General features: G+C 46.0%; 1 protein-coding gene across 1 annotated transcript in view; it reads right to left on the minus strand.

Annotated features, from left to right (window-relative positions):
• LOC140846969 (zinc finger protein 541-like) overlaps window positions 1–4,903 on the minus strand; it is a 46,571-nt gene extending 41,668 nt beyond the window's left edge. Inside the window, exon 1 of the mRNA XM_073225586.1 lies at window positions 4,650–4,903. The gene's annotated coding sequence lies outside the window, so the exon portion shown is untranslated. The remainder of the gene's footprint in view (window positions 1–4,649) is intronic.
• Between the last annotated feature and the right edge of the window lie 10,090 nt (window positions 4,904–14,993).

A 14,993-nucleotide genomic window follows, 5' to 3' on the forward strand; every position in this document is an offset into this window, starting at 1 on the left:
GACAAGTAATGATTCCATAGCATCTCACTATGCTGATGGACAGTGACTGTAATGGGGTGCGTGGGGGGGGGACTTGATAATAGGGGAGTCTAGTAACCATAATGTTGTTTAAGTAATTGTACATTAATGATACCAAAAAACAAAAATTCAAAAAAACAAAAACTAAAAAAACCACAGGCCTGTTTTTTTGAGCTACACAATGTTCTTTATAAATGGATCAGCCAAAACTCGCAACAAAATGGGTACAGAGGGCAACTACCTCAACATAATAAAGACCACATATGATAAACCCACAGCTAACATCATGCTGAAGAGAGAGAAGGTGAAAGCTTTTCCTCTGAGATCGGGAACAAGACAGGGATGCCCACTCTCCCCACTGTTATTCCACATAGTACTGGAGGTCCTAGCCATGGCAATTAGACAAAACAAAGAAATAAAAGGAATCCAAATTGGCAAAGAAGAAGTTAAAGTTTCACTATTTGCAGATGACATGATATTGTACATAAAAACCCTAAAGACTCCACTCCAAAACTACTAGAACTGATATTGGAATACAGCAAAGTTGCAGGATACAAAATTAACACACAGAAATTTGTGGCTTTCCTATACACTAACAATGACCTAATAGAAAGAGAAATCATGAGAAGAATTCCATTCACAATTGGATCAAAAAGAATAAAATACTTAGGAATAAACCTAACCAAGGAAGTGAAAGACCTATACCCTGAAAACTATAAGACACTGTTAAGAGAAATTAAAGAGGACACTAACAAATGGAAACTTATCCCATGCTCTCAGCTAGGAAGAATTCATGTCATCAAAGTGGCCTCCTGCCCAAAGCAATATACAGATTTGATGCAATCCCTATCAAATTACCAACAAGCTGGAACAAATAGTTCAAAAATTCATATGGAAACACCAAAGATCCCCCAATAGCCAAAGCAATCCTGAGAAGGAAGAATAAAGTGGGGGTGGGGGGATCTCACTGCCCAACTTCAAGCTCTACTATAAAGCCACAGTAATCAAGACAATTTGGTACTGGCACAAGAACAGAGCCAAAGACCAGTGTAACAGAATAGAGACTCCAGACATTAACCCAAACATATATGGTCAATTAGTATATGATAAAAGAGCCATGGACATACAATGGGGAAATGACAGTCTCTTCAACAGATGGTACTGGCAAAACTGGACAGCTACATGTAAGAGAATGAAACTGGATCACTGTCTAACCCCATACATAAAAGTAAATTTGAAATGGATCAAAGACCTGAATGTAAATCATGAAACCATAAAACTCTTAGAAAAAAACACAGGCAAAAATCTCTTGGACATAAACATGAGCAACTTCTTCATGAACATATCTCACCGGGCAAGCGAAACAAAAGCAAAAATGAATAAGTGGGACTATATCAAGCTGAAAAGCTTCTGTACAGCAAAAGACACCATCAAAAGAACAAAAAGGTATCCTACAGTATGGGAGAATATATTCATAAATGACAGATCCGATGAAGAGTTGACATCCAAAATATATAAAGAGTGCACGGACTTCAACAAAGAAAAAGCAAATAAGACAATTAAAAAATGGGCATAGGAGCTGAACAGACAGTTCTCCAAAGAAGAAATTCAGATGGCCAACAGACACATGAAAAGATGCTCCACACCGCTAGTCATCAGAGAAATGAAAATTAAAACCACAATGAGATACCACCTCACACCAGTAAGGATCGCTACCATCCAAAAGACAAACAACAACAAATGTTGGCGAGGTTGTGGAGAAAGGAACCCTCCTACACTGCTGCTGGGAATGTAAATTAGTTCAACCATTGTGGAAAGTAGTATGGAGGCTCCTCAAAAAGCTCAAAAGAAATACCTATTGACCCAGAATCTCCACTTCTAGGAATTTATCCTACGAATGCAGCAGCCCAGTTTCAAAAAGACAGATGCACCCCTATTTTTATCACAGCACTATTTACAATAGCCAAGAAATGGAAGCAACCTAAGTGTCCATCAGTAGATGAATGGATAAAGAAGATGTGGTACATATACACAGTGCAATATTATTCAGCCATAAGAAGAAAACAAACTGTACCATTTGCAACAACATGGATGAAGCTAGAGGGTATTATGCTCAGTGAAATAAGCCAGGTGGAGAAAGACAAATACCAAATGATTTCACTCATATGTGGAGTATAAGAACACAGAAAAACTAAAGGAACAAAACAGCAGCAGAATCACAGAACCCAAGAATGGACTAACAATTATCAAAGGGAAAGGGACTGGGGAGGATGGATGGGAAGGGAGGGATAAGGGTGGGGAAAAAGAATGGGGGCCTTACGATTAGCATGTATAATGTGTGGGGGGGCATGGGGAGTGCTGTGCAACAGAGAGAAGACAAGTAGTGATTCTATAGCATCTTACTATGCTGATGGACAGTGACTGTAATGGGGTTTGTGGGGTGCACTTGGTGAAGGGGGAGTCTAGGAAACATAATGTTCAGCATGTAACTATAGATTAAAGATAACAAAATGAAAAAAAACCATAAAAAAATAAAATAAAATAAAATGAAAATGGATCAGCCACTGACATTTCTTTTAATGGAGAGATTTCAACTAAATATGTGGATTTCTGGCTTCTCTTAAAAATTACCAGATTTGATATTCCCTGATAGTTATCAATAAGAGAGAGCTGACAGATGGTGCCGTCTCTGGAGAAGGCTGTGGCCTCCGGTTCCCACAGTCCTCACTTATCTTCTTGCCAGGCCCCTATAATAATCATCATCATAATAGTAAGAGTAAAAGCAAACATTTATAAAGGCTTTATCATATACCAGGCCCTACTCTAACCATGTATGTATCATCTCATTTAATTCCCACAATACCCCTTTGAGGCAATATGCTGTATTATTAACCCTATTTTATGGATGAGGTAGTCTAGAGAAGTTAAGTAACTTACCCCAAATCAAGGTCATGATTCACCCCCAGGTAGTCTGACTTCAAAGCTCTCACACATAACCACTCCACTGTGTTGTAATTCCACACTTGAGGCAGGGACTCCTGTGTAATACTCTGCACTCACATTTTTAAACTGACTAGTCAGGAAAGACTCCCTCCTCTGGCCATCCAACCAATATAATTTTTACCAGAGGTTTAACTCATTTCCTCCGATATCTCATGAAAAGAGCAGATTTAAAGCTTACATTGTGAAAGAGAAAGACATGGTGCAATCAGTAGCCTCTGACTGTACTTCCCAGGAAAATTTCTTACCCAGAATTAACTAAACGAAGAAAAGAGACACCAAAGTTTCTCACTCTAAAAGCTGATCCTAAAAGAAGGTGCAAATAAGCACTAAAATCTAGAGGAGCAGTTTTCATGGTGAGGTGGATGGCAATGTGGGGAGCCCCCAGGTCTTCAAGAGTCTTTCAGGAAGTCAACGAGGTCAAAACTATTTTCATAAAAATATCTGCCTTTTTCATTCTCAGGGAAACTTTGCAGAGGCTACAGGACATATCCAAAGAGGCTGAATACAAAAGCAGTTATAAGAAACAACTATAAAACAATGCTATTATTCTCACTACATTTTTTGTTTTCTGAAACAGTCTTTTAATAAAAATGTCAATTATGTTAACACAGAATTGGTCTACTATTGCTATTTATAAATGAATTAAAAAATATTGTTTAAGTTTATTAGTTTAAACTTGTAATGCAGCAAATGTCAGCAGATAGAGTACACATGCAGAACGCCTCTTTGGGGTCTTCCATAATAAAGTGCAGACAAGTCCTAAGATCAAGAAGTTTGAGAACTTTGGGCCTAAAGAAAACAAGTCCTGCATATACGCATAGGCCCAGGGGTATATGTATCTGTGTAAGTGTGTCTAACACAGAAAGAAACCCTAAAACAAAACTTCTAAACTGGCGGCCACCAGACAAGTTTTGTAAGGGGCTTACACTGTCTTTAAATATTCATTAAACTTGTCAGCATTTTTAAAGTTCAAAAGGTTCCACACAGAGACAGTGTTCTGGTCTCTTCACCAAAAAAAAAAAAAAAAAATTAAGTTCTGCAAAGCAAAACAGAAGAAAACAGCACTAGACTCATGGACACTGAGAGGTGACAAGTGGTTACCAAGGGGGAGGGGATGGGGCCAGTGAGGAGGGTGGGGTGTGCGGCAATAGGGGGATAAGGGAGCCCAGTAATTTGCAGTCACAATGTTAGGGGGTCACAGGGACTGCTAAACCAAATGATGTACATCTGAAACCAACATAAGATTGTCTATCAACGATACTTTAATTTTAAATAATGAAGTTCTCGCAACACTGTCCTGGCATTTCTATGTGGCCATTTGCATTGACTGGCGTCGCTTAGGGCGCAGTCTGGATGGTCACACTCAGGGCCTGTCGGTATCTTAAGTTGCTAGCCTGGGCTAGAGAAGGAAAAGGCATTTTTGCAATAAGCAAGGCAACATAAGCCAGTCTAATAAATGTCTGCATTCCTCCAGGGAGGTCAACATGCACAACAAAAAACCCCTTTCCTTATCTGATTTCCCAAACAGCAATTCCGTAATGATCTCACCACTGGTACAGAGATTTTTGGAGGGATTAGAAACACTTCTGAGAAAGAAAGGAATCCACCGAGGAAGGGCAGAAACTCACCGGAAGAGCAAGTGAGGGATCCTCCAGGGAACAGGAGGGCCCAGGTCAGGACCCACAGGGACAGCAACGGTCAGACCACTGGGTACTGCCTCCTGGAACGCCGGGTGGTAAATTCAGGATTCGTCCAACTTCTTTTGTCCTGAAGAGCAGGTGCTGGAAAGGAAGGGGACAATTCAGAACTTGGGTCCCCAAGGAAGCCAGGACACTGCTGAGAAATTGGAGGAGATGGCAGCTTTTAGAAGAAAGGAAGCAATAGCAAACGGGAGAGATCTAGGTGGGAGAAAGGGTTCTGTTGTTAAGAAAAAGTTGTTTTTTCCTCCTTTCCTATCTCCCCTGTCTGGGGAGGGACCTGGGGATTTCGCTGGGACAAGCCTAACTGGGTAGAACTGGTGATCAAGAGAGGCTTTTGTTGGAGAGTTGGGGAAGAGGGTTGGGAAAACAAGTATCAGACCAGAGAGAAACTGGGAATGAATGGTTTGTTAATGAGTTGGAAAGATACACCAAAAAATCCTGGTGGAAAGGAAGAATTTTTGCTGGACAGCAATCCTGGACGGAGGGAAAAAATCTGTGAAGAAAGAAAGATATTTTTTGCTCTAAGTTCCAAAAAGGAGGGGGAGGGTTGTACTCAAGGGATAGAGAGAGATTTTTGTTTTTGCTGGATGATCCTAAAAAGAAAGAAACCTGGGTCCCCAAGATGAGGAGGACTCTTCAGGAGGAAACAGAATTTTTAGCAGAATGAACCTGGAAGTGGGGGGCGGCCAATCCAAGGCCAAGATGCAGAAAGGGCGGAGGTCGGGCAGGGCCCGAGATACGTGCTGGAGAGCTGCAAGGGGGCAGTTGGGGCCTGGGGAGCGACGTGGGTAAGAAAAGGGGTGCAGTGGCCAGTGGCTGCTGAGTCTTCTCCAAGGGAGAAGGGGCTGCGGGGTGCAGCGAGGCCCGGAGCCATTGGGAGGGCAGACAGTGCGTGCGTGACGCGGGGTGAGGGGCGCCCACGGCGGCCCCTGCGCCCTTACAAAGGTTGATGGGCGCCCTCAAAAATAAATGTACAAACAAATTAGATTTTAAAGGGATAAGAGGCTGAAAATGACGAAGGAGTGGGAAGGTGGATAGAGACGAAGAGAGGCGGCCGTGGCGGCAGCAACCGGGTTTTACCCGCTTCCGGGGGTCGCGCGCCGGGACTCGCGGGTCTCCAAGCGTCCCCCGGTCTCCACAGCGCTGCCCGCCGGCCGGGCACGCTCGCGCAGCCGGGCCTGCCCCCGGGGCATCTTGTGAGCTCACCCGCGACGCGGGCACGCGTGCGCGGCACCGGCCGCGGCCGCCTTGCCCGGCCCGGAGCATCCTCGCGCGCACCTTAGACGCCCGGGCTCCCCGCGCGTGCGGCTCCGCGGGGCGGCCTCGGCGGCTTTTCGTCCAACGCCGAGGGGCGGGGCCCGGGCGGGGCCTCCGGCGGGGCGGGGCTCAGCGCGGTTAGGCGCCCGGCGGCGGACGGGAAGGGAGGCGGTTGGCCGGGGGAAGGCAGAGCAGGGTTAGGAGCCGCCGGGGGACGCCCCGGGACGCGCTGATGCGGAGCTCGCGCCCGTGCGGGCCGCTGGGAGCCGCAGTCCCCGTCCCCGCGAGGAGGGCTTGGGGAGCAGGCGCCCCTCCCGCAGGGCTGTGGGGCTCAGCGAGGCGGCCCCACGTGCTCTTCAGGAGGCGGCAGCGGACCACGAGCCCCCAGGCCCTTCGGGGCCTTGGGAAGGCGCGGGGCTGAGAACCCCTAAGGGGGCGCGAGCTCACCCGCCTTCCCTTGAGCAAACCCTGAGCCATGTGCGGGTCTGGCCCTGTGCTGAGCAGCGTTGAGGGACAGACAGAAACCGGGAGGAGCAATGGCCCGGTCTGGTCAGGGAGTTTGCTCCCTGGAAGGACACAGGGATTCATTCCTTAGAAATCCAACACAGGAAATCGTATACGGAGACGACGTACAGTGGTTGCCTTGGGATGGGATGGGGATGGGCTGTAAAGGACATGAGGGGATCCGATTGGGGTGATGCAAATATTCTAAAAGGGACGTTGACGGTTGGACAATCTGGTGAATTCACTAAAAATTGTTGGATTATACACTTACAATGGGTGACTTTTATGGAAATAATGCTTCAAAGTTTTTTTATTTTTTCATAATGGATCCCTGGGGTAGACAACAAAAAGGACTGGCATTCTACTTTTGGGTTCCTTAATTCAGCAAATATTGCTTACTGAGTTTCTGTTCTCTGCTGAGGTACAGCAGTGTCTGTACCTCAGAAACAAACGTTTCTGCCTCAGCTTGTATTCCAGAACATCACCACCCAAAAGAAATACAAGCCCCAAGTGTCAGACACAATTTTACATTTCCTAGTAATCATTTTTTTAAACAAAGGTTACAAAAAAAGGTGAAAACAACTTTAATAACAATTCAACCTGCAATGTTATTTTAACATTTAATCAATATAAAAATTTTAATGAGATAATTTACTTATTTTTTATTCTTTAAAATCTGGTGTATATTTACATTCACAGGACATCTCAGTTCGGACTAGCCACATCATAGCCACATATAGCTAGTGGCTCTGGTACTCCACAGCATACCTCTAGTGGGGGACAGACCAATATCTTATGAACATAATATGGTTATACTTTAAAAATAAATAAGGAAAGAGGACAGTCAGAGGATACTTTTTGTTTGGTATCATGAATGTACAATTACTTGAACAACATTATGTTACTAGATGTCCCCCATTATCAAGTCCCCGCCACATACCCCATTGCAGTCACTGTCCATCAGCGTAGTAAGATGCTAGAGTCACTACCACTTGGTTTCTCCGTGCTGTACTGCCGTCCCCATGACCGCCCCCTACATTATGTGTGCTAATCATAATGCCCCTTTTTCTCCTTTTTCCCCTTCCCACCCATCCTCCCCAGTCCCTTTCCCTTTGTTAACTGTTAGTCCACTCTTGGGTCCTGGGAGTCTGATGCTGTCCTGCTCCTTCAGGTTTTTTATTTGTTCTTACACTCCACAGATGAGTGAAATCATTCGGTACTTGTCTTTCTCTGCTTGGCTTATTTCACTGAGCATAATACCCTCTAGCTCCATCCATGCTGTTGCAAATAGACCTGCAGCTTTTAACCTATGAAAGTTTTTCCTGATTTCCCCACTCCTAACATTGTTAAAAAACATAGGCCTGTCCACTCCTAGGAATTTGCCCTAAGAATGCAGGAGCTCAGTTTGAAAAAGACATATGCACCCCTATGTTTATTGCAGCACTATTTACAATAGCCAAGAAATGGAAGCAACCTAAGTATCCATCAGTAGATGAATGGATAAAGAAGATGTGGTACACATACACCATGGAATATTATTCAGCCATAAGAAGAAAACAAATCCTACCATTTGCAACAACATGGATGGAGCTAGAGGGTAATTACGCTCAGTGAAATAAGCCAGGCGGAGAAAGACAAGTACCAAATGATTTCACTCATCTGTGGAGTGTAAGAACAAAGCAAACACTGAAGGAACAAGACAGCAGCAGAATCACAGAACCCAAGAATGGACTAACAGTTACCAAAGGGAAAGGGACTGCGGAGGATGGGTGGGAAGGGAGGGATAAGGGGGCAAGGGGGAGGGAAGAAAGGGGCCACTAAGATTAGCATGTATAATGTGAGGGCAGAGCTGTGCAACACAGAGAAGACAAGTAGTGACTCTACAGCATCTTCCTACGCTGATGGACAGTGACTGTAATGGGGTTCGTGGGTGGCACCTGGTGAAGAGGGGAGTCTAGTAAATATAATGTTCCTCATGTAATTGTAGATTATTATACCAAAAAAAAGAATTAATAAATATTGTTAAAGTTTATTAGTTTAAACTTGTAATGCAGCAAATATCACCAGATGTAGTTTACAGGCTGAATGCCTCTTTGGGGTCTTCCATAATTTTTAAGTGTAGACAAGTCCTAAGCTCAAGAAGTTTGAGAGCTTCGGCCCTAAAGAGAACAACTCGTGCACATACGCATGTGCCCAGGTGGATATGTATCTGCGTAAGTGTGTCTAACACAGCAAGAAACCCTAAACCAAAAATTCTAAACTGGCGGCCAGCAGACATGTTTTGTGAGGGGCCTACACTGTCTTTAAATATTTATTAAATTCATTGTCAGCATTTTTAAAGAGCAAAAGGTTTCACACAGAGACAGTGTTCTGGTCTCTTCACCAAAAAAAAAAAAAAAAAATTAGGTTCTGCAAAGTAAAACAGAAGGAGCAAAACAGCAGGACACTCATGGACACTGACGGGTGACTAGTGGTTACTAAGGAGGAGGGGATGGGGCCAGTGTGGTGGTGGTGTTTCGGGGGGTGGCGGGGGTGCGATAGGGGGATAAAGGGGCCCAGTAATTTGCAGTCACAATGTTAGGTGGTCTCAGGGACTGCTGAATCACTGTGATGTACATTTGAAACCAACATAAGATTGTATATCAACAATACTTTAAAAAAATTAAGTTCTCGCAACACTGTCCTGGCATTTCTATGCGGCGGCGATTTGCATTGACTGGCGTCGCTTAGGGCGCAGTCTGGATGATCACACTCAGGGCCTGTCGGTATCTTAAGTTGCTAGAGAAGGAAAAGGCATTTTTGCAATAAGCAAGGCAACATAAGCCAGTCTAATAAATGTCTGCATTCCTCCAGGGAGGTCAACATGCACAACAAATAACCCCTTTCCTTGTCTGATTTCCCAAACAGCAATTCCGTAATGATCTCACCACTGCTACAGAGACTTGTGGAGGGATTAGAAACACTTCCCAGAAAGAAAGGAATCCACTGAAGAGGTAACTTTCTTTAGACAAGTGCGAAGGGCGGAAACTCACCGGAAGAGCAAGTGAGGGATCCTCCAGGGAACAGGAGGGCCCAGGTCAGGACCCACAGGGACAGCAACGGTCAGACCACTGGGTACTGCCTCCTGGAACGCCGGGTGGTAAATTCAGGATTCGTCCAACTTCTTCTGTCCTGAAGAGCAGGTGCTGGAAAGGAAGGGGACAATTCAGAACTTGGGTCCCCAAGGAAGCCAGGACACTGCTGAGAAATTGGAGGAGATGGCAGCTTTTAGAAGCAAGGAAGCAATAGCAAACGGGAGAGACTAGGTGGGAGAAAGGGTTCTGTTGTTAAGAAAAAGTTGTTTTTTCCTCCTTTCCTATCCCCCCTTTCTGGGAGGGACCTGGGGATTTCGCTGGGACAAGCCTAACTGGGTAGAACTGGTGATCAAGAGAGGCTTTTGTTGGGAGAGTTGGGGAAGAGGGTTGGGAAAACCAATACCAGACGAGAGAGATCCTGGGAATGAACGGTTAATGAGTTGGAAAGATACACCAAAAAATCCTTGATGGAAAGGAAGGATTTTTGCTGGAAAGCGATCCTGGATAGAAAAAAAAAAATTGTGAAGAAAGAAAGGTATTTTTCGCTCTAAATTCCTAAAAGGAGAGGGAGGGGCGTAGTCAAGAAATAGAGAAGAGATTTCTGTATTTGCTGGAAGATCCTAAAAACAAACAAACCTGGGTCCCCAAGGTGAGGAGGACTCTTCAGGAGGAAACAGAATTTTTAGCAGAACAAACCTGGAAGTGGGGGGCGGCGAATCCAAGGCCAAGATGCAGAAAGGGCGGAGGTCGGGCAGGGCCCCAGCTACGAGCTGGAGAGCTGCGAGGGGGCAGTTGGCGCCTGGGGAGCGGCGTGGGTAAGAAAAGGGGTGCAGTGGCCAGCGGCCGCGGAGTCTTCTCCAAGGAGAAGGGGCTGCGGGGTGCAGCGAGGCCCGGAGCCGTTGGGACGGCAGACAGTGCGTGCGTGACGCGGGGTGAGGGGCGCCCACGGCGCCCCCTGCGCCCTTCAAAACAGAGATAGGCCCCCTCAAAAAGCAATGTATCAACAAATTAGAATAGATTCTAAAGGGGTAAGAGGCTGAAAATGACGAAGGACCGGGAATGGGGATAGGAAGAGAGGCGGCCGTGGCGGCAGCAACCGGGTTTTACCCGCTTCCGGGGGTCGCGCGCCGGGCCTCGCGGGTCTCCAAGCGTCCCCCGGTCTCCACAGCGCTGCCCGCCGGCCGGGCACGCTCGCGCAGCCGGGCCTGCCCCCGGGGCATCTTGTGAGCTCACCCGCGACGCGGGCACGCGTGCGCGGCACCGGCCGCGGCCGCCTTGCCCGGCCCGGAGCATCCTCGCGCTCCCCTTAGACGCCCGGGCTCCCCGCGCGTGCGGCCCCGCGGGGCGGCCTCGAAGGCTTTTCGTCCAACGCCGAGGGGCGGGGCCCGGGCGGGGCCTCCGGCGGGGCGGGGCTGAGCGCGGTTAGGCGCCCGGCGGCGGACGGGAAGGGAGGCGGTTGGCCGGGGGAAGGCAGAGCAGGGTTAGGAGCCGCCGGGGGACGCCCCGGAACGCGCTGATGCGGAGCTCGCGCCCGTGCGGGCCGCTGGGAGCCGCAGTCCCCGTCCCCGCGAGGAGGGCTTGGGGAGCAGGCGCCCCTCCCGCAGGGCTGTGGGGCTCAGCGAGGCGGCCCCACGTGCTCTTCAGGAGGCGGCAGCGGACCACGAGCCCCCAGGCCTGCCCTTCGGGGCCTTGGGAAGGCGCGGGGCTGAGAACCCCTAAGGTGGCGCGAGCTCACCCGCCTTCCCTTGAGCAAACCCTGAGCCATGTGTGGGTCCGGCCCTGTGCTGAGCAGTGTTGAGGGACAGACAGAAACCGGGAGGGGCAATGGCCCGGTCTGGTCAGGGAGTTTGCTCCCTGGAAGGACACAGGGATTCATTCCTTAGAAATCCAACACAGGAAATCGTATACGGAGACGACGTACAGTGGTTGCCTTGGGATGGGATGGGATGGGGATGGGCTGTAAAGGACATGAGGGGATCCGATTGGGGAGATGCATATACTCTAAAAGGGACGTTGACGGTTGGACAATCTGGTGAATCACTAAAAATTGTTGGATTATACACTTATAATGGGTGACTTTTATGGAAATTATGCTTCAAAGTTTTCTTATTTCTTCATGAACCCCTGGGGTAAACAACAAAAAGGACTGGCATTCTACTTTTGGGTTCCTTAATCCAGCCAATATTGCTTACTGAGTTTCTGTTCTCTTCTGAGGTACAGCAGTGTCTGTACCTCAGAAACAAACGTTCCTGCCTAGGCTTATATTCCAGAACATCAGTGTCCAAAAGAAATACAAGCCCCAAGTGTCAGACACAATTTTACATTTCCTAGTAATCATTTTTTTAAACAAAGGTTACAAAAAAAGGTGAAAACAACTTTAATAACAATTCAACCTGCAATGTTATTTTAACATTTAATCAGTATAAAAATTTTAATGAGATAATTTACTTATTTTCTTTCTTTAAAATCTGGTGTATATTTACATTCACAGGACATCTCAATTCGGACTAGCCACATCATAGCCACATATAGCGAGTGGCTCTGGTACTCCACAGCATACCTCTAGTGGGGGACAGACCAATACTTTATGAATATAATATTGTTATACTTTTAAAAAAATAAGCAAAGAGGACAGACTGTCAGAGGATACATTTTTTTTGGTATCATGAATGTACAATTACTGAACATTATGTTACTAGACACCCCCCACTATAAAGTCCCCGCCACATACCGCATTACAGTCACTGTCCACTAGCATAGTAAGATGCTAGAGTCACTACTACTTGCTTTCTCTGTGCTATACTGCCTTCCCCATGACCCCCCCTACATTTTGTCTGCTAATTATAATGCCCCTTTTTCTCCTTTTTCCCCTTCTCACCCATCCTCCCCAGTCCCTTTCCCTTTGTTAACTGTTAGTTCACTCTTGGGTTCTGTGAGTCTGATGCTGTCCTGCTCCTTCAGGTTTTTTATTTGTTCTTACACTCCACAGATGAGTGAAATCATTCAGTACTTGTCTTTCTCTGCTTGGCTTATTTCACTGAGCATAATACCCTCTAGATCCATCCATGTTGTTGCAAATAGACCTGCAGCTTTTAACCTATGAAAAGTTTTTCCTGATTTCCCCACTCCTAACATTGTTAAAAAACATAGTCCTGTCCCCTCCTAGGAATTTGCCCTAAGAATGGAGGAGCCAGTTTGAAAAAGACATATGCACCCCTATGTTTATTGCAGCACGATTTACAATAGGGAAGAAATGGAAGCAACCTAAGTGTCCATCTGTAGATGAATGGATGAATAAGATGTGATACACATATACAATGGTATATTATTCAGCCATAAGAAGAAAACAAACCCTACCACTTGCAACAACATGGATGGAGCTAGAGGGTATTACGCTCAGTGAAATAAGCCAGGCGGAGAAAGACAAGTACCAAATGATTTCACTCATATGTGGAGTGTAAGAACAAAGCAAAAACTGAAGGAACAAGACAGCTGCAGAATCACAGAACCCAAGAATGGACTAACAGTTACCAAAGGGAAAGGGACTGCGGAGGATGGGTGGAAAGGGAGGGATAAGAGGACAAGGCAAGTGGGGGAAGAAAGAGGCCACTAAGATCAGCATGTATAATGTGGGGGGAGGGCTGTGCAACACAGAGAAGACAAGTAGTGACTCTACAGCATCTTACTACGCTGATGGACAGTGACTGCAATGCGGTTTGTGGGGGGACTTGGTGAAGGGGGGAGTCTTGTAAACATAATGTTCCCCATGTAATTGTAGATTATGATACCAAAAAAAGAATTAATAAATATTGTTAAAGTTTATTAGTTTAAACTTGTAATGCAGCAAATATCAGCATATAAAATTCACATGCAGAACACCTCTTTGGGGTCTTCCATAATTTCTAAGTGTAGACAAGTTATAAAATCAAGAAGTTTGAGAACTGTAGCCCTAAAGAGAACAAGTCCTGCACATACGCATGTGCCCAGGAGGATATATATCTGTGTAAGTGTGTCTAACACAGAAAGAAACTCTAAACCAAAAATTCTAAACTGGCAGCCAGCAGACATGTTTTGTAAGGGGCCTACACTGTCCTTAAATATTTATTAAATTCATTGATAGCATTTTTAAAGATCCAAGCGTTTCACAGAGACAGCATTCTGGTCTCTTCACCAAAAAAAAAAAAAAAAAAAAAAAATTAAGTTCTGCAATGCGAAACAGAAGAAAGAAAACAGCAGTTGACTCATGGACACTGAGAGGTGACTTGCGGTTACCAAGGCGGAGGGGATAAGGCCAGTGTGGTGGGGGGGGGGCGGCGATAGGGGGATAAAGGGGTACAGCAATTTGCAGTCACAATATTAGGTGGTGACAGGGACTGCTGAATCACTGTGATGTACATTTGAAACCAACATAAGATTGTATATCAACAATAATTTTAAAAAATGAAGTTCTCGCAACACTGTCCTGGCATTTCTATGTGGCCATTTGCATTGACTGGCGTCGCTTAGGGCGCAGTCTGGATGGTCACACTCAGGGCCTGTCGGTATCTTAAGTTGCTAGCCTGGGCTAGAGAAGGAAAAGGCATTTTTGCAATAAGCAAGGCAACATAAGCCAGTCTAATAAATGTCTGCATTCCTCCAGGGAGGTCAACATGCACAACAAATAACCCCTTTCCTTATCTGATTTCCCAAACAGCAATTCTGTAATGCTCTCACCGCTGCTACAGAGATTTTTGGAGGGATTAGAAACACTTCTGAGAAAGAAAGGAATCCACCGAGGAAGGGCGGAAACTCACCGGAAGAGCAAGTGAGGGATCCTCCAGGAAACAGGAGGGCCCAGGGCAGGACCCACAGGGACAGCAATGGTCAGACCATTGGGTACTGCCTCCTGGAACGCCGGGTGGTAAATTCAGGATTCGTCCAACTTCTTTTGTCCTGAAGAGCAGGTGCTGGAAAGGAAGGGGACAATTCAGAACTTGGGTCCACAAGGAAGCCAGGACATTGCTGAGAAATTGGAGGAGATGGCAGCTTTTAGAAGCAAGGAAGCAATAGCAAATGGGAGAGACTAGGTGGGAGAAAGGGTTTTATTATTAAGAAAAAGTTGTTTTTTCCTCCTTTCCTATACCCCCTTTCTGGGGAGGGACCTGGGGATTTCGCTGGGACAAGCCTAACTGGGGTAGAACTGGTGATCAAGAGAGGGTTTTGTTGCAGAGTTGGGGAAGAGGGTTGGGAAAACAAATATTAGACGAGAGACAAACTGGAAATGAATGGTTTGTTAATGAGTTTGAAAGAGATAATAAAAAATCCTTGATGGAAAGGAAGGATTTTTGCTGGAAAGCGATCCTGGATAGAAAAAAGAAATCTGTGAAGAAAGATATTTTTTGTCTAACTTCCTAAAAAGAGGGGAAAGGGTGTACTCAAGGGATAGAGATTTTTGTTT

The sequence above is a fragment of the Manis javanica genome, chromosome 17, assembly GCF_040802235.1.
Source record: "Manis javanica isolate MJ-LG chromosome 17, MJ_LKY, whole genome shotgun sequence".
NCBI classification, from domain to species: Eukaryota; Metazoa; Chordata; class Mammalia; order Pholidota; family Manidae; genus Manis; species Manis javanica.